The 27,549-nt window shown below is 38.8% G+C and overlaps 1 long non-coding RNA gene across 1 annotated transcript; it reads left to right on the top strand.

Annotated features, from left to right (window-relative positions):
- The first annotated feature begins 19,140 nt into the window (after nt 1-19,140).
- Nucleotides 19,141-27,259, top strand: LOC107552805 (uncharacterized). The gene is made up of 4 exons (XR_001604895.1): nt 19,141-19,317; nt 19,840-19,950; nt 25,545-25,619; nt 27,145-27,259. It is a non-coding gene; the product is annotated as an uncharacterized lncRNA (long non-coding RNA).
- The last annotated feature ends 290 nt before the right edge of the window (nt 27,260-27,549 follow it).

Genomic DNA, 27,549 nt, shown 5'->3' with positions numbered 1-27,549 from the left:
TGAAATCAGCTAAACCTGTAATAAGGACTGTAAAAAATGGTCTAATGATGCAGAGTGGGATTTACAAGCCTACTTCGACTGCACTGATTGGAGTGTTTTTGAAGCTGCTGCCGCCAATCTGGTCAAACTCACAGAGACTTTTATATCATACATCAGTTTCTGTGAGGATATGTGCATTCCTACCAGGACATATTTAACATGCAACAATGACAAACCATGGTTCACAGCAAAACTCAGACAGCTTCGTCAGGCCAAAGACTCTGCCTACATGAGTGGGGACATTATCTTATACAATCAGGCCAGGAACACACTGACAAAGGAGATCAGAGTGGCTAAGAGGAGCTACTCTTAAAAAAAACTGGAAACCCCGGTTTTCAGCTAACGACCCTGCTTCAGTGTTGAAAGGCCTGAAAGACATCACAAACTACAAGATGCCATCCCACAGCACTGAGGCGAATCAACAACTTGCTGAAGACCTGAATGAGTTTTACTGCAGATTTGAAACTCACAGTCTCACACCCTCTCTGACCATCTCTCTATACAACCATTAACATCTCCAGCAACCCCCCCTCCCCTCGATCCTGCACTTCAGATCAGATGTGTGTCAGGTCTTCAGGAAACAGAAGAGAAGAAAAGCACCAGGCCCAGATGGTGTTTCACCAGCCTGTCTGAAAACCTCTGCTGACCAGCTGGCCCACATCTTTTCACAGATCTTCAACAGATCAATGGAGCTATGCGAAGTCCCTGCCTGCTTCAAACGCTCCACCATCATCCCCATTCCAAAGAAACCCCAAATCACAGGACTTAATGACTACAGACCTGTTGCCTTAACATCTGTGGTCATGAAGTCGTTTGAGAGACTGCTGTTGGCTTATCTGAAGGACATCACTGGACTCTTACTGGACCCCTGCCGTTTGCTTATCGAGCAAACAGGTCCATGGATGATGCAGTCAACATGGGACTGCGTCATATCCTACAACATCTAGACAAACCAGGCACTCATGTGAGGATCCTGTTTGTGGACTTCAGTTTGGCTTTCGATTCAATCATCCCAGCCCCCCAGGGATGTGTTGTCTCCCCACTGCTCTTCTCCTTCTATACCAATGACTGCACCTCTACTAACCCCTCTGTCAAGCTTTTGAAGTTTGCAGATGACACTACAGTACAGTCATCAGCCTCATCCAGGACTTTGACGAGTCTGCATAAAGAAGCGAGGTTGAGCAGCTGGTTGTCTGGTGCAGACAACCTGGAGCCGAACACGCTCAAAACAGTGCATATGATAGTGGACTTCAGGAGAAACCCCTGCACTCCCCCCACTCACCATCATGGACCGCACTGTGGCTGCAGTAGAGTCATTCAGGTTCCTTGGCACCAATATCTCTCAGGACCTGAAGAGGGACAATCACATTGACTCCATTGTTAAAAAGTCCCAACAGAGATTGTACTTCCTTCGCCAGCTATTCCATTCCTCTTAAATTCTATTCTATTCCATCTATATACCACAACTGTAAATACAATTATTTATATATATATATGATTCTGATTCTTTTCACTTCACAAGACGTTTATTGATGGACTGGATTCCTGTGAATTACATGTAGATTATTGTGATGATTTTAGCAGCTGTTTAGACACTCGTTCTGACGGCACCCATTAACTGCAGAGGATCCGTTGATGAGCAAGTTTTGTAATGCTAAATTTCTCAAAATCTGTTCTGATGAAGAAACAAATGCATCTACATCTGGGATAGCTTGAGGGTGAGTAAATTAAGCACATTTTCAGTTTTGGATGAACTGTTCCTTTAACTCATCTTTGATTAAATTTAAGCGAATCATTTAAAACAATGCACTTAATACAGTACGTGTTTTTGTACATGCTTTTTAAACAGATTATTAAAATGAAAATGAATCAGGCAGACATCCAATGCAACATAAATGAAACATTCAATGAAAATCCATTTCATTATCGACTTATTTCAGTTAAAGACGTTTATTGATGGACTGGATTCCTGTGAATTACATGTAGATTATTGTGATGATTTTAGCAGCTGTTTAGACACTCGTTCTGACGGCACCCATTAACTGCAGAGGATCCGTTGATGAGCAAGTTTTGTAATGCTAAATTTCTCAAAATCTGTTCTGATGAAGAAACAAATGCATCTACATCTGGGATAGCTTGAGGGTGAGTAAATTAAGCACATTTTCAGTTTTGGATGAACTGTTCCTTTAACTCATCTTTGATTAAATTTAAGCTAATCATTTAAAACAATGCACTTAATACAGTACGTGTTTTTGTACATGCTTTTTAAACAGATTATTAAAATGAAAATGAATCAGGCAGACATCCAATGCAACATAAATGAAACATTCAATGAAAATCCATTTCATTATCGACTTATTTCAGTTGCAAAACAATGAAATAAGCTTCTGAAAATTTTGTTAGGTTGGTTAGTGTCACTACTTTAAGTCAGTTACCCCCCATCTGCATCTGAAACCATGCAACCTTTTTCACTATAACCTTGTTTTTCTTCTAATCTCTCTCTCTCTTTCTGTTTCACACAGACTTGTTTCAAACAAAAACAGCATAATCATCTCCAGATTGCAGGTCCATGTCACCTCAGCAGCAGCAAGAGTGGCATTAGTTCTGCTTGTGTGTTTGTGTGTGAATGTTTACAGGACGTATGTGCATTTGTTACAGTGTGCACTGCAGTCCACAGAGCGGCCCCGGGCGTACAGGCCGTGGCATCGTGGTATGTGCTGTAAATACAATTATTTATATATATATATGATTCTGATTCTTTTCACTTCACAAGACGTTTATTGATGGACTGGATTCCTGTGAATTACATGTAGATTATTGTGATGATTTTAGCAGCTGTTTAGACACTCGTTCTGACGGCACCCATTAACTGCAGAGGATCCGTTGATGAGCAAGTTTTGTAATGCTAAATTTCTCAAAATCTGTTCTGATGAAGAAACAAATGCATCTACATCTGGGATAGCTTGAGGGTGAGTAAATTAAGCACATTTTCAGTTTTGGATGAACTGTTCCTTTAACTCATCTTTGATTAAATTTAAGCTAATCATTTAAAACAATGCACTTAATACAGTACGTGTTTTTGTACATGCTTTTTAAACAGATTATTAAAATGAAAATGAATCAGGCAGACATCCAATGCAACATAAATGAAACATTCAATGAAAATCCATTTCATTATCGACTTATTTCAGTTACAAAACAATGAAATAAGCTTCTGAAAATTTTGTTAGGTTGGTTAGTGTCACTACTTTAAGTCAGTTACCCCCCATCTGCATCTGAAACCATGCAACCTTTTTCACTATAACCTTGTTTTTCTTCTAATCTCTCTCTCTCTTTCTGTTTCACACAGACTTGTTTCAAACAAAAACAGCATAATCATCTCCAGATTGCAGGTCCATGTCACCTCAGCAGCAGCAAGAGTGGCATTAGTTCTGCTTGTGTGTTTGTGTGTGAATGTTTACAGGACGTGTGTGCATTTGTTACAGTGTGCACTGCAGTCCACAGAGCGGCCCCATTTATATAAAGAGCTGGGCAATAATATAGTCAAATTTTGCCAAAAAAAAAAAAAGCCTCAGGCATTTTCTTAATTCCCATCTCTTTTCTTATTATAAAAGATTCATCATTGCATGCTATTCCAAAGATATTATCACCAATCTTATCTTTGTTGATGAAAGAAAGTTATAGTTATTAATATTTTCTCTGTGAGATACTTTACTGCACTAACAAAAAAGTACAATGCCTTTTTGACATAGTAGGTTTGTAAGTGTGGTTGCATTGTGTTTGTGAGATGGGGTGAGTGGGGTAAGTTGTGCCACTGTTTCTACATTTAAGGCATATACATTTTAGCAAACATTTAGTCGTAATAATGTTTTAGCATTAAAAATGCTTCCCAATTTTATCATTTGTGTATCTCTGTCATAGTCTGCTGTATATGAAGCACCCTGTCTAAATATATGGTTTCTTAGCAATAATAATACACAGTTTGCTAGATTAAAGGTGGGGTAAGCGATTTCTGGTAGCCAATGTTGACATTTGAAATCACCAAAATAAACATGCCCCTACCCCAAAAGGGTCTCGCCCCTATTTTAATAGCTCCACCCCACACATACGTACGCAACCCAGGCAATGATTAGTTCTGTGAAACAAAGCAAAACCAATGTTACACCGTGTCTACACCGGACGTGAGTGGCGCGGCGCGACAAAATACTATGGAACTCATTATAATCAGTGATGCTGTCTACACCATAGAATATATACACTGGATGCAGCACGACACGACAAATCCCCAACAGAAAACTGCTGCTGCATTCTATTTATGACGTATTGACACAAATTTCAAATGATTTTCAATGGTTGCTTTGTCGTGTCCAGTGTACTAGACAGACTTTAAATGTTGCGGCGCAGACACAGTGTTACTCGCCTATCGAGAATAAACAAAGCAACCTCGGCGTCCGATCACAGTTGCTAATTAGCACATTATAAGGAAAGGCGATTTGCAAAGATTCGTTAAGAAAAACCTTACACTCACTTCTTCTGTCGGTGAAGCTGGATCACAAATGATTTGCGCGAGCATACGACATATTTATGTAGATCGGGGGAGCATTCTCTTCAAAAACAAACATAATCCACTGCGTCTTCAGCGGCTCAGATGTCGGGAGTAAATGAGGACTACTATGTTCATTATTACATCCAACATCAGAACACCTCAATCGCTTAGGAGTCATTCTTGTCTACATCTGCTCCAGCGGTGAAACAATGGCGGACTGATGACAGCTCACTCAGGGCGGGTCTAAGGTAAGACGCCAGTCCAGTCTGTGCTGAAACGCTGCTGTCAATCAAACTATTGTGGGAGGGGCCTGTCTGTGTGACGTCACACAGACAGGCATCTCAGATCAGCTCGATTTGAGAAAGGGGTAAACATTTTAGTAGATTAACAAAAAAACCACTGGGTGGATTTTTATCATTTTAGGGTCGTTGTGTACACGCACTGCCAAAACACACATTTCAGTTCAAACAACTTGTAAAAGTGCATGTAGCATTATATGACCCTTTTAAGGGGCTGGCACAGCTTACCCCCTGACACATTTTACCCCACTCGTAGTGTAGTCTGAGGCTCTGCACACTTATTTTAGTCAGTCATCTCTTTGAGACGCCCTCCTGTTACAGTCATTTTTGTGAAGTATACTGTCATCTCTGGAAAATACTTTTACAGTCATTTCTGAGGTACTTTAGTCAGTCATCTCTGGAACATACTGGAGTCAGTCACGCTGCAATAGTATAATATACTCTGAGGATGACATGCATGTCATTGAAGTTGACATTTGAGCAAAAACACTTTGAAAGGAAGCCTATGCTATTAGAATGACTCTCACAGTGGGGTTTATCAGCCGTCGTTGCTGTCAAATGAAAGTGTTTTTCTGTTTGCCGAGTGTTTGTTCACAATTACATACCGAACATGTAAAATAAAGCATGTACGATGATTTTTCAGCCAGACAGCGGGAGCTAAACGACATTAGTACAGGTTGAATGGAGACGGCCTTAGTTGGTCCACTAGCCTTAGCATTGCGGCCACTTGTGACCAGATGTGGACACCATACACAGCATGGGGGAGTGTGCTAGAGATCTCCCTGCCGCTATCCATCAGCGCAGGTCTCAGCTAGCCCGAGCTCGGCTCCTACTGAGCGTAATGGGGTGTAGGAGAGCCGAGGGAGCAGTGTGCGCTGCACTAGGCTCGGCCCTGGCAGCATTATAAACTTACTGTGTGATTATTGTCAGAGCGGGACTCTACTGCCTGGGGGTCCGCTGTGATGTGTAGTGTGTCAGGGAGGAGAGAGAGAGAGGGAACGCAAGCTGAAGGAGAGAGAGGAAGCAAGGGGGAGGGGGAAGATAGATGGTGTGGTAGACAAAGGGAGCTGGAAGAGAGAAATACGATTGAAGAAATAGGATAGAGAGGGACAAGCAATGGAGAATTAGTTAGAAAGCTACTCTACGGTGGGAGAGAAAGCAAGAGAGACGGAAATTAGAGAAAATTGTTAAGAGCCTGACTGTGCCAAGATTGTTTTTCGCTTTTTTTTCCCCGCTGCCTCTAAACGGCGGAGATGTGGCCTGTCTCTGGCGAGGAGAGGGAACTCAATTTGGGACAATTTACTCTGCAGTCTTCTCACTGATATACCTTCGGGACAGAGAATAGGGAGCGAATGAAACTGAAGGAAGATGAAATCGGCGAGACACTGACACACAAACAGAGATGCACTCACACACTCGCGTACCGCACACATGCGGATTTCAATTAGTTAGCTTGAACTCTCCCAGTTGGCTGATATGATTTGGTCTCTATGGCAATGAAAATGAAAAACCTTTGAAAGGGTCAAAGGAAAGCCACTGGATTGATTTAGCTCCACCCTGAAGATTGATGTGGCTAGACGGGGTGCGTGTGGATGCATGAGTGTGTCTGCTGTGGATATTTTGTGCCCTCTTTTTGTACGGCACTACCCTTATGCTTCCATTTGACCTTTAACCTCACATTTGATCATACAGGACTGACAAAAGGACACCGTGTAAGCTGCCCAGTGTTGGGGAAGCTATAGTTAAACTATACAAGTTCCTAAAAAGTTAACTTGGCTTCAGATGCTATACTTTGATAAAATTTGATCAGAACCCAATTTTTTGGCTCAAGAACAATGGTTGAACTTAGCAGTCTTAGCAGACAGCCATAAACGTAAACAATTTAAGTGTACATTAAATAAAATCAGAATAAATGCTTATTCATATACCGCAGTTAAAAAAGGTAATTAATAGTTTATCTTTTTAAAACGGACACCTACAAATGCAGCACAGATGGTTTGTCCAAATAACCACACTTGTGGTCTTTGCACTTGACCGTTTGTCTACTTACATGACGTATTTCCTATATTTGGCGTGAAGACTGTAAGTGTGCAACTTTTGATTACATGATGAAACACACTACATCATAGTGTTGCAAGTAAAGCTTTTTGTTTGCACATTTTGATTTTCAATACTTAACACTTTAAAATAAACTTCTAAATTACTTTTCAGTAGTTTCTATGTAACAGTTGGCACAATGTCATTGTGGTGCTTTTAATTAAGGCGATAAAAAACAGTTGCAAGCATGTTACAAAATACACATCAAAATACTTGTCTCTGCACCAATAAATGTTTTAAAGGGGTCATATGGTGCGATTTCAAGTTTTCCTTTCTCTTTGGAACATTAAAGCATGTCAACATATTCTGTTACACCAAATACACCAAATAATGATTTTTAAAAAAGCATCACCCCTTTAATATCAAATTATATGTAATATCTAATTAATTTAATTTACACTGATAAGTTTTCTCAACATCTTACAATTTCGGGCCAAGTTTCTTGCATGACAATTCATGGGCTATGCTTAGCCATAAATACCACTCCGAAGCGGTATTAGAGATAGTGTGGATATAGTGTGCATTAAGGGCACTGAGCTTTGGCATTTTTCAGACCTGGGACAGACTGAGACAGTAAGTGAACATACTATCTGTCTCATGCACATTAGTGGTCAAGACTGCAAGTGTGTAAATGGGGACAGGCCGAAGGACTCTAATCGGAATGGGCCAAAATACCAGCAACAGTGTGTGAAAACCTTGTGAAGATTTACAGAAAACGTTTGACCTCTGTCATTGCCAACAAAGGGTATATAACAAAGTATTGAGATGAAATTTTGTTATTAACCAAATACTTATTTTCCACCATAATTTGCAAATAAATTCTTTAAAAATCCTACAATGTGATTTTCTGGATTTTTTTTCTCTCATTTTGTCTCTCATAGTTGAGGTATACCTATGATGAAAATTACAGGCCTCTCTCATCTTTTTAAGTGGGAGAACTTGCACAATTGGTGGCTGACTAAATACTTTTTTCCCCCACTGTATGTACTGTATATATATTATTAGTCTACAACTAAACTACTACAAAAACAGTTTTTGGGCCACAAGATTATTTTTGTATTCATTCAGAAGCCAAAAACAAATATATTTGGATTCATAACAACTTTATGATAGATTGAATAATTTTTTAAATATATGCATATATATATTTGCTTGTGGTGTTGCAGATATACAGTAGATGTATAATTGTTCACAGCCATTCACTTGATTATATGGCAAGGGCACTGAATATTTTAGCAGGAGATGTGCTGGAAAGTTGGACAGTGCACTCTTTATGCCCAGAGGCTGCTTTAGTATGCAGAGCAGGCTCTATTGATGAGCTATCTCACAACACCCAGCTACCTCAGACTGCTGACATGGCGCGTCCTCTTTCCTATGAACAAGTGTGTTTGATCTGGGGAACGAGAGAGAGGTCCGTATCATAGGAAACTGTATCTATTGAGTTCTAAGAAAAATATGAAGAATTAACCTACTTAGCTATTTATACATTTGGATCCAAAAGTCTTTATTTATTTAGTAAGTTTTTTATTATTTTCATTTAAATAAATATATATATTTTAAAACCAAGAAACATTTAACGTAGAATGAAGAAGAAATGTTTATGATTCTGAACTATTTTTATGCTACTAATCAAATTTGTGACATTGATCGTGTCATTGATCATTAACTTACAGTACAGAGGGTAATGAGGCACAATATTCTTTTTGAATGTCGTCATCAGATTTTACACAAATTTGTGGAGTTCATGCACTTCTGAAATTATTTATGAATTCAACTTTTCAACTTATTGTTTGCAGCAAATTTCACTTGCAATTTTTTAAATGTAGTAAAAAAAAAAAGAAAAGAATGCAAAATAGAAGATTTTTCACCAATGGTCTCAGACTTTTGGGCCCCAATGTGTTTCTGTCAATGTCAGATTAAAAAATCTAAACAATGAAGAGGGATTATTTTTTTCCTAGAGACAGCTGTGCTTGGTTATTTATGAAGGGAGAGTAAAACACAAATTAAAAGGTAGAAACAAAAAGCACACAAATGGTTGAATGATTTGGAATGCTCCAATAAATCAAATCTTGACACATCGAAACAACTTTACACAGAGGTGTGATTTTTAATTTTAGGTGGCATGTTTATGCAAATGAGTTTTTTTTTGTAGGGATTCTCAACCAGACCAACGCTGAGCTGTCAGGAAGGGAGGACGCACAGACTGACATGCGTTTAGTGTGTGTGACGATTCTTCCTTCATCCCATCTGTGTGTGTGTGTGTGTGTGTGTGTTTGTATGCACACGTGCACACTCTAAGGCACTGAGCCCCCTACCCAACCCGCCACACTGCTGCACTGGGAAGGGTTTCCAAGGAAACAGTCACCCATGGCGAAGTCCGGTGAGGGTGAACCGGCTCTTGCATGCATACCTAAATTCAGACCCCTAAAACCTACAACATGCCACACCAGTGACGAACCCACTGAGAAAAATTCACCCTGAATTTATTGCATATTTTCTGCATCCTCTATGCACTCAATGTGTGTAACCATTTTGATGCGCTGCTGTGTTTTCCTCATACACTATATCTTGTATTCATGTCTGTGAGAAGCTAAATCTAAAAGTAAAACTCAAAGTAGTCCATATTTTTCATCAGTGCATGTTATTCCATAAATAATAAAAAATATTATTGTTACAAATAAAAGTATTTAACACACACACATTTAAATATAGTATAGATTGCCCACTTTTCATGGTTCAGTTAGTTCCTGGCATACTTTTTTTTTTCATACTTTGTTTCACTCTGAGATTTTTTGATTAATGAAGTAAAATGTGTTGCGAATGCGTTTTGAATATTGACTTTAAAACCTATACTGTAGTTTTAAGAACTTAAGAACAAATTCTACTATATCCAACAAAGTCCTCTATAGAAAACTTGGTAAGATGTTTTTTTCCCTAAACCGGTAGTGCTGTACATAACCTTTATTTTCAAGATTGTGAGTTGGAAGTGTTGAATTCATGACTTTGTGACTTCCTCATACTTTGCTGTTTACTGGAGATCTGTAGATGTAATGCTGCACTTTCCTCATTGAAACCCTACAGCTGTGATCCTAATACTGAGGAGAGATCCCTCAGTTGAGAGAGTCAGGTTTGTTTGTTTGTTTGTTTGTATATAGAATTCATTTAATTGTTTTTGTATACAGTTAGTCAATATTGTAATAGGGTTAGGGAGCACTTTTTCTTGGCTGTCGCTGTGTAGGGGGCAAACACAATTAATCTGTTACCTGGCTAGCAGCCAAAGCCCTCACTGTGAGAGCTAGACTTCCTCTGAATTTTTCTCTGCAGGTGATGGTGGCCAGTGTACAAAAGAAATAGACTATACGAATATTAGTGTACAGTACAGTACTGGATCAGTGTTTTATTAATAGAATGCAAAAGAGTATACAACAATAAAATGTCAAACTGTAGTTTGCTTCACTCTTGTTACATGACCTCATTATGTTGCATTGCATGTTTAATTCAGTTTAGTGTCCAATTGTAATCTCATTGATAAATGCTATATTTATTATTATTTTGCTTTTTAAAACCAATTTGTGCAAACCAATGTGTCTAAACAGTTTTTTTTTGGCAGTGCGATAAAACAAGATGTTAAAAATTGTAGCTTCTGGTTTACTCATCGCAACGGAATTCGGAAGGTCAGGTTGAGGGCATTGCATTGTGGGATACAGTATTCCATGCAAAGTGTTCCAACTTCACATTTTGGCAAAATGTACTAGGTCATCTGGTTCTCCTGTCACATTATGTTTTGGAAACTTTTTTTAAGAGGTTTTAAGGATAAATAGTATTCTTTAAATGGAAGCCAGTGTGCACATTATAAGTCTAAATGGGTTTCAGAATTCTCCTTTCCACGGAGTATATGGCAAGTTGCCGTGTATCAGTTCAGACACGTCAGGTCTGCTAATGAGCTGTCGATATCAGAGACTTCACTGTCGTAGACTTGCCGTCCGAGTTGAAGAGACGAACAACACTTCCACATTGAAGTGGCCGAGCTTTGCTCATTGAGTTTCACAACCACATTAACAGTGAGCTTGGCTGTGGCTGAGCTATTATACACAAGGAGATCTCACATATGTTTTGCTATGGCTTTGAACCCACCTCCACGTGTTGGTGTAAACAGTTATTATCAGAAAAAACGTGTGAGGAAATGGAGCGATACTGTGTGGGAATGCTGTCGGTCAGGTGTAGGCACACAGCCATGTTGAGTTGACCTGCGGTGGCCTCCCCCGAGCTCTCTCCCAATCAACCACAGTGCTAATTACAGCAGTAATTATGTAATTACCATGCCTCTGAAACACATCCAACACAAGCTGAGAAAAGTCAAAAGGTAACATGGAGATAAGGCCAGAAAAACACACACTCATTCGAGCGCAGAAGCAGTTCTGCTTCTACTGAAGCTCTTTTTTGCATTTTTATTTTGCCACTTCAATGAAAAGGAAAGTGAGAAATGATAATGACACAAGTTAGAACATCCAATGTCCACATTGGCACCAGAATCAATGCAATAACTGCTAGGCAACATCTCAGACAGAAAAGTTTTTCTAAAAACAGTTGAGGTAGTTTGTAAATTTTTTGTTTTTATTTCCTCCAGACTGGGACGTGGAGGAGGGATGCACTGGGTCTCGGATTCATGGTCCTTCTCTTACCTGCATCACACCCCCTGCAGGCACACCGAAACCTCTTCATGACCTTTTGCTTACAAACACATAGAGTTGGACCCCCCCCCCACCAGCCCCTGACTTAGATATGGGTCAACTCTGGAGCAGGGCATGCTAACAAACACACACACACACATGCAACAACCAACTCTACTACTGCAAACTGAGGAAAAAATTATCCAGACTCTGCAGTTCAGATAATAATGTTGTAAATAATGTTTAGTTTCTTGCACAGACTGATAGTTTTGCTTCATAAGACCTCAATATCTTGTCAGGGGCCACAGGTATTAATTTTGTCTTGCCTGTATAAACTTTGAGTCTCAAAGTGATGGTAGCCATGGACTTGCGTTTTATGAATTCCCAAGGATCAGCTAAAAATCTTGTTTACTTTTCTACTGAAGAAAAAATTCACCTACATCTTGGATGCCCTGAGGTTGAGTAAATTAACAGTCAATTTTCATTTTTGCATAAACTTTAATTTAATTGTATTTATTGCCCTCAAAGACATTATATGACACTGTTTGGCAGTTTTATCTGGGGCTGTGGAGTCTGAGTAAAACCATGAATTCAAGCTGAATGGCTAGATTTTCTGAATGTGTTTAAAAATGATTGGGAGCTGCTTGGTTCTGCTCGTTATGCCTGTCACATGACCATGCGAGCATCAACGCTTTCTCAATGAGAAAAAATTGTTCTCACACAACAAATCCAATGCCTTAAAACTAACAAGAATGATAACTCTAATGTTAACTAACAATAACTGTATTAGCGTCCACACCAACGGGTGATAACAATTTGTTTATTATTGTCTGCCGCTTTAAATCCTCAAGCTCTTTGAAGTGGAGTTTGATTGGCTGTCAGTGTTTTTATCATTCATCAGCTGGAAACAATTGTTCTGTCTCATTATTTTTATAGCTGTGTGGACTTCGCTATTCTCATTGAATTAGAACAATTATTCAATTTTATCGTTATAGTCATCATCTTTGGTGTGATTGGCCCTTAAGTGTGGTTTGGAGACTCACTTTAACTGTAGTAGCAACTGTCTGCGTAATTGATAAATAGGTTTTTACTTAATGCTTAAATTCCTCCAATAGTAGGAAAATTCTTAATTATGGCATCAGTTGTTAATTTTGCATTAGTTTTATATCAACAGCCATGCTTATTCTTCATTGACATGTGATTGTCCAAAATGACAACGTTGTCCGCCCAATTCTCCCATTGCCTTGTGTGTCATTTATTACATTTTTGGTTGTTTTTATTTTTTATGTCATTCTTTTTCCTATTCTTCTTTTCTTCTTTTTTTTTAGATCCCAGGCACAGCCACAATCCGGAGGCCCTATAAGGAGCTTTCACGCTTTTTGGTTTGCTTTAGATGTTTAATACCCCTCTCTTTTGTGTCAGGGAGCTGGAGAGGCGTTAAGAGGTGCTGATAAACCCACTTAGATCCCTTCCTGGCCCGTCACCCCGGCCTGCCAGGATGCTTTAGCAGGGAGCTGATCTGTGACGGCCTGCCACTCAAACTGAGCACTTCTGAAAGCTAGCACAATAGAGCGAGCACCGCAACACAGAGCGCAGGGAACCAACGAGGAGAAGGAGGGTGAGGGTGAGGGCACGTTGGATCCCCTCTCTATTTCATCCTTTCTTTTTTCCCTTTTTTCTGCCTCATTCATTCTCCTCTACACTTAGAGGGCGAGAGTACCTTCGACCGTTGCTTCTCTCTCCTTGTGTTCCTCACTTTCGCTGTCCTCCGACCCTCCTGTCCTTCCTTTCCTCCTTTTAGTCTATCTCTCTCTCTCTTTCTCCCTCACTATCTCTCTCTCTCTGGCGAGTAAGAGTGGGCCGGTGAGGATGGGGACAGAAGGGGTGATATGGATCAATGGTCTGTCCAGATGAAGGGACGCACGCTGCTCGGAAGATAATGGGGAGAAAGAGAAAGAGTGAGTAAAAGGAGAGTGACAGGCACAGGGAGATTGACAGGGAGGGCTGTGGCATGGTTGCTGTGATCCCAGGGGGCTGTTGGGGGTAGCGGAGCCCGAAATGTCAGCGGTGATATCTGCTCCTCTCGCGGTGTCTGCCTGAGTCCTATCACAGCACTGCAGCTGGCTGTCCTCGCCCTCGCTCTCTCTGCGTGTCTCTCTCTTTCTGGCCGTCTCACTTTGTCTCACTGCTTTACCAATGTCACATTTTCTCTCTTCGTCTCTCAGCGTTTATCCAGCTGTGCCCTACATCTTTCAGTCACCTTTCTCGCCATCTAAGCATACACATGTATATATTTCAGTCTCTCTTTACACAAGCACACAGAATTTTTGGGTATTTGTTAATAAATTAATTATTATTTCATTGATTATTACTTCTACATGTTAAAGAAACCGAATTTGACATGCAGATGTTGTTGACGTGTGTTTGAGGAATATTTCCTGTACTTTTTTTGTCTGTCTCTGTTAATGTAAATGTCCACAACAATTAAGACTACACTGGGAAAATTTTCCCTCAGAAATTGCTTGTAAATTTCACAAATAATTACGGCAAGTGACGCATTTAATTAAATGTGAAATTTTGAAAGATTGAAATAGTGTTTTCTTGTAAAATCTGTTTTATTTACAATTTTTTAGAGTGTACATATAACTGTGAATGTTGTACAGAATGTAGTTGGAGGCATTGAAAACCCTGTTTACACCTGGCATTATCATTGGTTTCGGTTGATCTGAACACATGTGCTCATTATGGACACATTATGTTTACACCTGGTAATAACATCCATCTCAAATGTGTCTCCTGTGACCACATATGATTGAGGGGTCGAAGGGAGGGCCTCTGATTTCATGCCCTCATACATCAGCATCAATACTGTATATGACTACATGTTGATAACGCATAGAAAATGAAAACCTCAGAAAAAAATACTGGTAATATAGTCAGTCAATTTAGATATCCATGTTTCATATCCAGTTAAATTTATTCATTTGCGTTCAGATGTTTTTATTTAGAGTTAATTATCTGTGTCACTGCATACTGAAGATGTTCTCCACAGTCTGTATTTGGAATGCATGACATATTGTGCAGTATTTTTATTTATTTATTTTTTTTAATGCTAAACGCTAATTAAACAAAATAGACTTGAATTATAATGTCTACTTTTAGCACTTAAAACTATAAATAATTTTTGAGTGTTTTAGTTGAATTATTATTTTTTTTTTTAACACATTTTTACACCAAATGGTATATAAATTTCATATTGGCCCATTATAACATCATCATAATTATTGGATAGAAATTATAAAATTGTTTCATAGTCTATATATGCATGAGCTTTTCCAAAATATTCAAATTATCATCTACTTCCTATGTAATGGGCAAACTTTAAGTTGTTTTTTGTAGTTCAAGTGATTGGATCACAAAATGATTTGGCCTTTTTGTTTTACACCTCTACTTTGCGCTGTCTATTGGATTGGGATGTTTACACCTAGTGTTAAAGGGATAGTTCACTCACCCTTATGTCGTTCTAAACCGGTATGAATTATTTCATTCTGCAGAACACAAAAAAAAGAAGGATATTTTGAAGGTTGTTGGTAACCAAATCATTTTGGTGACCATTGATTTTCATTGTATGGGCAAAAAAACTTTCTTCTTTTGTTTTATACAGAAGAAGAAAAGCCATACAGGTGTGTAACAACATGCTTTTTGGTGATCTATCCCTTTAACAAGAAAATCTCTGTTGGACCTGTGGCTAAGCACTTAGGACGTGGTTTGACATGTTAAGCTAGTGTTGCTCATTTGAGCAATGTGAGTTGAGTCCCTCTTCCTATCAATAAGAGTGTCAGAAAGGCTGGTAAAAACATCATTCGGGACATCCCAAATTTAATTGAGCCTCAGAACGGCTAAACACCCCAAAGACAAAATGCAGAACCCGTATTTGTCTCATCTGGTTCCCACCCACTCCAGACACACGCTGATTTTATTCCCATCTGTAACTGTGTGTCGTAACCTCTCACGCGTGACAGTGTGAGTGTGACTGAGGGTGTCTGTCACCTCTTAATGATGTATGCCTGGCCAGTGAAGAGGTCACTGTTATAGACGGGATGGTCAATTGCCCTTGTTCAGCAAGCAGCATGGTGAACGCTCTCCCTGTAGACTCTGCCATTAAACTGCACTGCGTCCCGACCCAGACATAGACGTATTAGCTCTCTATCATTCTTATTGATCACTGGAAGGCACGAGCTTCTGTCTAATCAAATGCCCATTAGTCTGTGTGTGTGTGTGTGCAGTGCTGCTTTTTGTAGCCAGACAGACAGTGAGATCATGCTGTTCTCACTGTGTGTGTGGCAGAGAGCAGAAGGAGCTCTAATTTAGCTTAAGCAACATTGACACAGTCGCCGTTCCTGAGTCCTGGCAGCACATCGCCGTCTTCCTAATTCTATTTTGCATTCTGAAGAGGATCTTTTTAACTGTGGGATGTTTTTGGAAGGGTATGTAATTGGGTGAGCGCCGTCCCGTCCTCTGCCGTTTGGCCTGAATTGTGTTTATTGCTGGAATTCTGCTAATGGGTTGCTGTGGGAACTTAGCCAAATGTCCACAGCGCTGCAAGCATCACGGACCAAACCAATGGCCCTTCACATGAATTATCATGTCCTACTTAAAAAAAAAATAAACAAGCTTTTGGACCTTTTGGGAGCCTTTCACATGTAGAAGTTCAAACCCAAGAGTTGTTGAGCACTCTAGTATTCTGGTGCTTTTGTTTTAAATGCACAATCTGGAACTATGTGTACGTTACATCAGCCAGCACAACAAAACACTTGACATAATCTACTGCGTAGAAGCTATTATTACTGTCATTTGTAATTAAAAAGTGAATTATAGTATATCTCTGCCAGTTACAGACAATGCAAACACGCAAAAAGACACATACACTGAAGCGCAAAGCAGGTATTTTTTTTTGTGAGTTTTAGCTGTTTCAAACCCTAGTGAGTTACTTTGCAGTCTACAATATAGTCACCTGCCTATTAAGTCTACAATTTTGGAATGCATAAGTGCACAATTGATTACAATAGAGCTGGACATTAGCAAAAATGTAGCACACAAATATTGAATAATATAATAAATGTTAAATTAAAATTAATTCTTTTTTTGAATTATACTTTTTGATATCGAATGAAATGTGCATTATGGGATTGCCATTTCAAGGATACATGCTGTGCTACCTTAAGGTGCAGTCACATTTAACATTGTTGGGCGAATGTTCATGGTTGAAAGTCATTTCAACAGGAATCTGTGCAATAGGACATTTAGCTTGTGAATGCTATTGACAGGAACTTAAACAATTGATTCCAAAAGGGTTGGACATTAGCATGTTACAAAAAAGTACAGTACACCACACACAAATACTGGATTAAATAATACATGGTAAATTAAAATGAATACTTTTTTCCAATGTTTTTGGTCTTGAATAAAATGAAAAAGTGACGTGACATGTGGCCAAGTATGGTGACCCATACTCAGAATTAGTGCTCTGCATTTATCCCATCCAAAGTGCACACACACAGCAGTGAACACACACACACCATGAACACACACCCGGAGCAGTGGGCAGCCATTTTTGCTGCGGCGCCCGGGGAGCAGTTGGGGGTTCGGTGCCTTGCTCAAGGGCATCTCAGTCGTGGTATTGAAGGTGGGAGAGAGCGCTGTACATTCACTCCCCCCACCACCTACAATCCCTGCCGGTACGAGACTCGAACCCGCAACCTTTGGGTTACGAGTCCGACTCTAACCATTAGGCCACGACTTCCCCTCTATGAAGGATACATGCTATGCTGCCTTAAGGTCTACTCATGTGTACCATTGTTAGGTGAATTTTGAGGTCAAAAAAGTCATTTCAATAGGAATCTGCACATTTGAGAACTTAAATTGAACTGAGGTTGAAAGATTTCCCCATGCAGATCTTGCTCGAGTTCAAGTTGGTCATGTGAATTTACTGCGTCGACCAACAGAAAGCTGCTTGGTTTGAAAGTGACTTTGTGAGCTGTGCTTTATAATTCAGTTGACAATAGATCTTTTTACTCATGAAATTTCTCAGAAATTTGAGTTGAAAAGTTGAGTTGAAAATTTCAGAATGTCTTTTGCTGTATAGGTTGGCCGCTTTCTAAGGTTTGGAACCGCTTATGTCTCTCTAATAAACATGAAAGTGGAATAACTCTTTTCTCTCTCTCCCTCTCTCTCTCACTTACACTGTCTCTTGCTCCTTCGGCTGATGTTAATTGAGTCTAATTGAAAAGAAAACAAAAAGAGGGAGTCTTTTGTGGTCCAGATCTTTGATTGGGTTGTGGTGTAGAGCTTGTGTCAGCTGGAGAGGACAGAAAACAAACGAGTCGTGGCCTGGTCATCAACGGGGCCATTAAACCCACCTTCACCTACTCAGGTTGCTTAACACATCAAAGCTCAGCACTGCCCTCAATCAGTGTATGTTTGTGTTTATGTGTAGGATGCTTATTTAAAAGCATATGGGCACTTGCTTATTCTGATCAGAAATCGTAGGTGTAAAGTATCATAAAAAAAAAAGAATGCTGATTTGTGTTGGCCATTAAAGTCTTTAAGAGTAAATCCAAATTATTGGCTGTTTTGCCTAGTTCTACCTGGGATCAACAATACAAATGTGGCATCTATCCATCCATCCATCCATCCATCCAAAAAAAAAATTTAAACTTAAATTTAATTTTTTAACCAAAAATGTATTAATTCATTTTCAGCTTTTTAAAATACGGTTTTATTAATATTTATTTATTTTATTTTTAAATTAATGTATGTTTTTTAATGATTTATTTATTTGTTATTTAAGAAATCTTTTAATAATTATTTACTTTTTGGATTTTGATTGTTTTTTGATCATTTGATTAACATTTCCTATGGAAATATTAATCCAATTACATTTATCCATTTATAAGTGTGACTTTAATTGTCCACAGCATGTCTCACTCTGATTTCAGAAATAACACCACCAATTTTTTTTCAGTATTACATCTGTGATGAGATGCTTAACATTAGGCTACTTAGAATTTTGACTCGTCAGCCCAGAAAGCTGAATACGAATTTGGTAGTTTTATTTTATGACACTTACATTCTCAAAAGGCATTTTAAGTGAAAGTGTGTTTGGAGAAGGCACTGGCAGACCTACCGTAAATGAAACGCGTCATTCGAGGGCTACTAGCATTCATGATACTAACTGGAATTGTATTATTATTTTTTGTTTGTTTTGTTTACTATTTGTGAATGTATGAGCGCTTACTGACAGCCAGTTACCAGGTTATTATATCGAGACCAGGCTGTTTGAGTGTATTTTTTGCAATATTTCGGAGATCATTTTAATAACATTAAGGTGTGGGTAACGGTATAAGCACCTGGGAGAGAACGTGGTTGTTTATTTCTGAAGTATGTGCATGTGTGTGTGTTTGTCTTCGCTGTTTTTCAGAGGGGTATGATTACTCACGTAGCTCTGCGGCGAGCTTCCATTCTCTGTGCAGACAAGAACGTGCCTGTATCACTCTGGCGGTGCCTCGCTTTCCCTCTGCTGTTGCCAGCGTGGTTCTGCGTGAGAGACAGAGGAGAAAAACAGAGCGACGTAGAGAGAAAAAAAGATGGAGAAACAGTTAAAGAGGTGAGGGGGGATGTGAATCTCTTGAGGAGATACCTTGTCCATACACACCAACACAAACTGAGCTGAGGTAATGTTATGGTAATAATATGCTGATGATATGCTAATCCAGCAGCAGTATTCCATATCAGCGGTGTGAGAGGATTTCAGTGAGGTCCTTCACCAGTGGGTGGAAAGGAAAGACCTCCTGATCTCACTGTATACACACACACACACACACCTACATATTCACCAAACTGATGCACTCATTCGTTTTTCCATCTGATTGTAGAGTTTGGTGAGTCTAGACAGAAAGAGAAAGAGTTAAAGAAAACACTACAATTTGGCAAGCCTATTTGGTTTGAAAATACATGTGTATGTCTATGTTATTATGGCCACAAACAAAACATTACAGATGCTTTCACTACTCTAGCAAATCAGCATTCACATACAGAGCACACGTTGACAGATTAAGCACTGTGATGATGGGGAAGGAGGATGATGAACTGATTTAGTCCTGTCTGTTTTTATCTATTGCATTATTAGTTGTGCTGCACTCTCTCGGGTGGCTTCAGCCCGCAGCTCTTCACAAGTTATGACGCTCTTCGACGCATTACCACTGCCAAATGAAGATCATTTAATTACATTATTATGCAGGTGAGTAAATTGTTTACTAGACAAAAAGTGTCTTTAGAAGTTATTATAATGTTTATTTGCATGTTATTGAACGTCGTTCTAGTACATTACCATTTAAAAATCACCAAAGAATCCTGAAAATAAATCATTATGGTTTTCACAAAATTATTAAGCAGCGCAACCATTTTCAACATTGATAATAATACAAAATGTTACTTAAACATCAAATATTAGAATGATTTTTGAAGGATCATGTGACACTGAAGACTGGAGTAATGACTGGACAAATAATTGTATTTGTAATCAACATGCTGTATATAAATATATGTATATCTCCCCATTCTGCTGCCTTTGAACTCATCATAGTCACTAGTAAAAGGTTTGGGACTGTGCTTTCTTGTGGTGCCATCAGCCAGTCAGCATCGTCATGATGTAATTTCCTGTGATAAGGCACAGGTGATTAGCTCAAACACTTCTGTGGTCCCATGAACAACGATGACAGATTTTAGTGCCATGCAAATTCAGGCTATGCAGTTAAAATATTTTAGATTAAAACATTCCCAGAAAAGGGAGATACTAAGTTTATGCGGGGTCTGTGAGGCATTACTGGGCCTCTGTAGTGAGCTTGAATCAAAGCGTCTGAGCTTGGCTGCATTGTAAGGGCTGGAATGTGTGAGCACAGTGGCCTGATCACATTCTGTGTGAGTGATAAAGAGAAAGCCATTCCATCACTGAAAGCTGATGTTCTACAGAAATGTGTGATTGACAGGTCCCCCTCACATACACATACCTTAGTACACGCACAAAAAAAATCCTCTTGGCACAGTGGGAGCTTTCCTCTCCTGGAAGTGAATGGACCAGCTTTGTAATTGTCATTGGGGGTTCAGCTCATGTGTTTGTGATGCTGTCATTTGAAATATTATTATTAAATATTTAAAAGTACAACAATGAAAACAATATAATATATACATTGATATATGTAGTTCATATATGCATAGTTCATGCAGTTCTCTCCCAGACACACACACTCTCTCTCTCTCTCTCTCTCTCTCTCTCTCTCTCTCTAAAAAATGCTGGGTTGTTTCAGCCCATCTTTGGGTCAAATATGGACTAACCCAACTTTAGGGGTAAAAATTTAATGTAAAAATTTAACCCAACGGATGGGTTAGTCCATATTTGAACCAAAGTTGGGTTGAAACAACCCAGCATTTTTTAGAGTGCACACACACACACAAACTCGCAGTTCCTGCCTCCCCCAGCGTGAGCCCCCTCAGTGGGTGGGTGAGGCTGTGGATTCCCCCGGGTCAGTCCCGCCGCTGGACGCTGGGTCCATTCATCTGCCAGAGATCTTTTCTTCTCCACTACAAAGCAGCACTGCTCCCCTGACAGCAGCTCCCCTGCTACGCCGTATTTATCTATTGTGTTTAGTTAGACTCATCTGTGCTCCCTCTCCCTCTCTCGCTCTTTCTCTTTCTCATTCTCTCTCTTTCCTTCCAATTCATCTGTTCAACATCAGCGCACAAAACAAAAATAAATCTCCAAACTCTCGTGTTAAATATCAGATTGGCTGGGTGCATATTGAAGGCTGGCATTTCAAGCGAGGTCTCTTTTGTGTTGTGCAGCTATTGTATTAGTTCAGAGAGTAGGTGCGGACTAATGTCTTTCTCTCTCTCTCTGTCTGTCTTTCTTTGTGTGAGGTTTATTTTGAAGCTCTGTTCAAGAGTGAAGACAGACAGCCCCCCCTTCTTGTCGAACTCTTAAGCGCACTGTTTATTAGTGCTGCTGTACTGGTGAATGGTCACCCACATAGAGTTTGTAATTTTCGGATCTGGGTGTTACAAAATTGTGTTACTTATTAAGTATATGCAATTGGAGTGACGTTTTATGAAAAGTAATATGTTGTTACTTTTTCTCACTGCTGGCTGACTTTTTTTGTACATTAGAAGTACTGTTTATTTGTAAAAACTATCAGACTATCAGATGTTTTGTTCAGTTTTTATATTTATATATATATATATATATATATATATATATATATATATATATGGACAATATATATAAGTTTATTAGCTCAAAATTTTGTTAATTTTTTCACCACAAATAACAAAGCATTCAGGTTGATTTTCAGTGTTTAAAACATTTGTCATGTCACTGCATGCACGACACGCATTCTATTGACCCACAATAACCATCATGCTTGGTCACCTTAAATATGTCCCCTTTTTTCTCCCAACATGGGATTTGTCAATATAAATTAAATGTATTAAAAATATTGTAATTATTTTTAAATAAATAATTTGCTATATTTATAATTTAAGTAAATGTAAATAAATAAAATAAGTAACATTATTACCTAATGCTCATTAATTGTTACACTGTTGGCCAAAGCTAAACGACCCCCTCACTCATCCTCCTCCTCTCTCAGTCTTTGCTGTTCTCCATGTTCCTGTGGTTTCTCTGAATTTGTGAAGCAGTTTATGAAGGGATCCCAACCAGGAATGCAGTGAAAGTTTAGGATTGTTTGACATGTGTTGTTCTGTGACAGAAACACTACGTGTGAAAGTTGTTCTGTTCTGTGTGAAAAATAAGGTGTTTTAGTTGCCTGCATTCACATGAACACATTAGAGAGAGAGAGAGCGATAGATGAAAGATCATTTAAAATGTTTGTGAAATGGGTGAAGGTGCTTCAGGAATGTTTTCAGTCATACATACATACAGACAGATATCAAGGTTTTAGAAATGTTTCCTCTTAAATATTTACTTTCCACAAAACCGTACTTGCATTATTTCATTAGAACACATTCCTACTACACTTGTCGTAATCGCCATCTTGATTTAGTTTTGTATTTTTGTCCTCCTGGCTAAACCCCAGGCTTATGTCAGCCAATTAATTTCTTCTAAACAAGCTAGTTGTTCTTAGGTAAACCATTTGTATATCTGGTATAATTTGTTCACATCATATAAAAGGTGATTTAAAGGTGAATTTTCTGCAACATTAACAGCCACCTTTTTGGGAAGTCAACCTTCAAATGGTTTACTTATAGTTTTTTCTGCACACCAAAGCTATTTGAGTCTCATGGCACGTGTTAATTTTGGCCCCTGAATAACCTGCACTGTATCAATTACAGTTCAAAGATGCATAAATCCAGCTAAAGGTAACATTATACATCAGATATAGAACGCCATATAGTGAGATTGTTCTGAGCTCTCAGTTCTACTAATACAAAATCTCTCTTCTTCATTTTTTGACACTTGTCCTGCTATGAAATTCTCAGCGACCATTTGAATTACTGTAGATACGTGCTGAAAATCTTGTTTTGACCACTGCATAGAGTTAGGCATTCACACACATCAGTCTTGTACTTGAAAGTTAAAAAAGAGGCTTTCTAAAAAGATTTTGGAAAAGGAGAAATAAATAATTATATAAAGGGATAGTTTGAAGAATCAAAAGAGTTAAAAATACTAGAACAAGAGTTTTTCTTCCTCCATTTATCTCTCTCTCTCTCTGTGTCTCTGCTTGAGTGAAGGTACATTTCAGTCAGCCTGATCTCCTCTCACTCACAGTACAATGAGAGCTGCGCCCATAATGGCTGCTGGAATATCAAGCTACGGGGGGAAATGAGAAAGCAGCATCTTATGGGCTCATTCATCAAGAACTAATTGAGGCCTGGGTACTCTCAAGTGCTGATAAAAACGGAGGAGTATGTGTGTGTGTGTTTGCTTTTGTGTTTTCAGCTGGAATGTGAGTGTGTGTGTGTGTGTGTGCGCGCATTGCCAGTGAAGAGCAGAGGAATTCTGCTCCACAAGAGCTGTTTTCCTGGTGGAAGTGACTGCATGTGTGGCTGAGTAGCATGCGGGCAGAGGACCAATGGGGTTGCGGGGGGTTCGTCGGTAGCTCTGCATACTAAACGGGTCGGGAGCGAGGGGAAGGTGGGCGGCAGCATTAGACTTGCTTCACTGGACCTCTCATCTGGGGCTGGAGCTATTGTGCTCTACTCCACCTCACTGTATTGATCCCACCAGGCGGGAATTCTGCACCTCTCTCTTTTTCTCTGTCTTCCCTCCCTGTTCCCTCCTTTTACACTCTGATTTGCACTCTGCCACCTTTTCCTTCTTCCCTTCCCCTTTCTATTTACCTGTTTAACTCTCTTTCTTCATCGCTGCCCCCCCCCCCTTCAGAGCCATTTGACAGCAAGTCTTTGAAGCCTGAAGGATCATGTACACACACATCACCTTTAGCCACCTTTCAGTCGATGCTTATTGATTTTGATATCACAATGAAATATATTATTTTCCCTGAGCTGGCCACTCTCGATACTTTTCTTCCTCCATCCCTCTCTTTTCCATCTAATGTAATCAAGAACCAAAACTGCTCCACGTTCCTCCGACTGAATCAAATTGACCTGCCTCTTGAGTACGTGTGAAGCGAGGTGATGCGTCAGGTGCAGGTGTGTGAGTGTGTATGCATGTGCTAATGTGTCAAAAAAATTATAATATTTAAATTTTAACCAAAACATTAACCTAAAAATGCTATTGTTAAAACCTATTAATTTGTTAACTGGAACCATATATGGTGAAAATTATTTAAGTTTAAATCATGAGTTTTGTTGGAGTAGAAACGTCAGTAAGTGTAAATGATTAAGTTATGTATTTTAATGTTATCATTACGTACATTTGATAATCTTTTAATTCATAATGTGGCTTCATCTTTCTTCGTTTTTAAATATTAAATGTTTTATTTTGTGTGTTTTATGTACACATTTATGTATTATGTGTTTGACAGGAAAATTTGCATGCACATGGTTATAGAGGCTTGTGTGTCTCTCAGGTGTATGTTCTAATATGTGTCTGTGTGCCAGTGAGAATGTTTGTAAAGAGTGTGAGTGTGTGTGCATGCTAATGTCTTTCTCTGTGTGTATGTGTGTGTGCTTGTTTGTGTGTATGTGAAGTGATTGTTTGTTTGTATACAGCTTCAGTTTTTTCCATCACTAGGTCTATTATGTCTTGAATTTGATATTGATCTGATTTGATATGATGTCAATATGGTATTGACTTCAAGTCCTTTTCCTATTGGAAGAGGTGAGTGTATTCATACATATGAATAAGCCCATTATTATATAAGCTTTTGGCAATTGTCATTTCAAGTTAAAATAAAAAATAAAATCAAAACAATTCTTACTTTAATAACTAGTGACACTCATTACTGTTGAAATTGTGTATTGTTACACATCATAATTTTATGCACAAGGGATAGATTAATGAACAGATTAATCAGCTAATGGTTAGAGAGAGAGCAAGGCTTTTTTTTGTTTCACAATGTCTGTGTGGTAAGAGATCTCACACACAAAAACACATCAGTGGGGTGTAGTTGAATTTCAAAATGGATTTGGGTTTTTAGCTCAATGTAGATCCATCTGATGTTTACAGTTTCCAGGAGTATGCAACGACATTTACCTTACACTTATCAACAAGCAACCAATAATATATTTTATATACTTATATTAACATACTATAAAAAAACCAAGGTCATTTTTATATGACCAAAATGGATGATGTCCAGGCGAGTTGTGTTGTAGTTATAGTATAAATATTGTAATTATTCTGTTCATTTTCAGTTTGACTCATTCAGGCCGATCTGTGGACTGGTTGCATGTAACTCATTGATAGTCGTATGGAGGCCTCCTGTCAAGGTAAGCTGCCTCCCTCTGAAACTTTATCCAGTGGTGTCGCTCTTATTTATTATTTTATATTTATATGTTATTTTAAATATATTATTTATTTTTGTCCTGAGTGAAAGGGTCTCTGTTTCCCTTTCCCCCTCGGAGAAAACACCCCTGACACACACATGCTTGTATTGATTTGCCATCGTGCTGTCACTGCATGTCTGTGCCGTACATCTCTTAGCTACAAATCATGATTCAGAACAGGATCGGTACACACACAAAGACACCTGCGCAGAGACTCAGTGGTGTCAGTGGGAGGTGTGTCGTCTTAAGCTAACCTCCGCCCTTCGGGATATGACAATGGAAGGCAAAGTAGGATTATCTTTTCTTTCAGATCTTCTGTTGCAAAGCCTGAACAAAATAGCAGCTGAAGACAAATGGTTTAATCAGAACAGACAGTCCAATGTTTGATACACATTTCTGTGTTAACGTTTTCATGTGCACTTTGGAGGTGACGCAGTCACATGTAGGCAAATGGGGAGGTTAGTTTAACATTGACAGGGATGTATGGAATTAGATAAGAATACTGTGTGTCATAATTCTTTTTTTTCCCTTTCTTTTTTTAATAACCGTGTTGCTGTTTCTGGAGGTTAGGGTTGGTTGCTAGGGTGTTGCTAGTTTTTTTTTCAAGTTCAAAAGTTAAAAAAAAAATCTGTTTCCAATCATTTCTGTTCTTTTGATCTTTCTATTCATAAAAATCCTAAAAAAAAAAATAACAAATCAGTTTCCAAAAAACAATAAATAAATAAAATAAAAAATATTAAGAAGGGCAAACATTTTTCAACATGGATAATAATAAGAAATGTTTCTTGAGCTCCAAATGAGCATATTAGCATGATTGTATGGACCATGTAACGCTGAAGACTGGACTAATGGCTGCTGAAAATTACATCACAGGAATCAATTACATTTTTAATATATTAAAATAGAAAACTGTTATTTTAAATTGTAATGAAAAAATCACAATATTATTATATTTTTAATCAAATAAATGCAGTACTAGTGAGCATAAAAGACTTCATTCAAAATCATTTAAAAAGTTTTACTGACCTCAAATTTCATTAACTGATATTAAGAATCTCTTAAAATAAAAAAATTTGTGAGTATAATATAGATAGTGTTAGAAAAATAATATTATTTTTGTATTTTCTTGGGACAAAAGTCTTCTTACACAATTTTGCATCTCAAGTAAATTGATCGTTTTTCGGTTTGCATCTCAAGTGAATTGATCTTGTTTAGGGAAATAGATATTTTAAGACAAAAACACAAATTAGGATAATTCACCAATAAACAATTAGAACCTCCGAACTACATCACTGAAGTGTGATTGTGTACGAGTGCTTTCACAGCTCATTGTCGGTGTTGTGTTTTGGTCGGAATGACACTTGCCAGCCATGTAAAAATTCTTGTGACGGGGTGAATGTCAGAGTCAGCATTTTTTTCCCTCTCTGTTCTCTCCTCCTTCCTCCCTCCCGCTGTTTAATCCATCCAGCTGCTGTCACGGCAGGGGAGCAGCCAATCTATCACACCATCGAGACACATTCTTCTCACCTGCTCTGCGCCGGCACCGTGCCGTACCAGCCCTTTAATAAACAGCCAACATGATCCCGGCTGACAAGCAGGAAATGGATGCAATAAAGATTGTTTCTGCATGCTCTTTGCATTCCTGATAAATCACCTTACTGTTCGACAGACACCAGCCAGCGCCGTGCACAAATCTGATTTCACGCCGAGGGAGAGACACTAAGGGAAGGGGCATCGGGCCAAGAGGGGTCAGTTCAATTTAAATGCAGACTTGCTCGGACACGGTGCCCATGCAACCGCTGATTGCATGTGTGTGTGTGTGTGTGTGTGTGTGTGTGTGTGTGTGTGTGTGGTGGGACGCCCTGTGTGATGG

The sequence above is a fragment of the Sinocyclocheilus grahami genome, unplaced genomic scaffold (assembly GCF_001515645.1).
Source record: "Sinocyclocheilus grahami isolate Dianchi unplaced genomic scaffold, SAMN03320097.WGS_v1.1 scaffold459.1, whole genome shotgun sequence".
In the NCBI taxonomy this organism is placed as follows: Eukaryota; Metazoa; Chordata; class Actinopteri; order Cypriniformes; family Cyprinidae; genus Sinocyclocheilus; species Sinocyclocheilus grahami.
The sequence above is the reverse complement of the archived record's forward strand: the minus strand, read 5'-3'. Positions and strand labels throughout refer to the sequence as shown.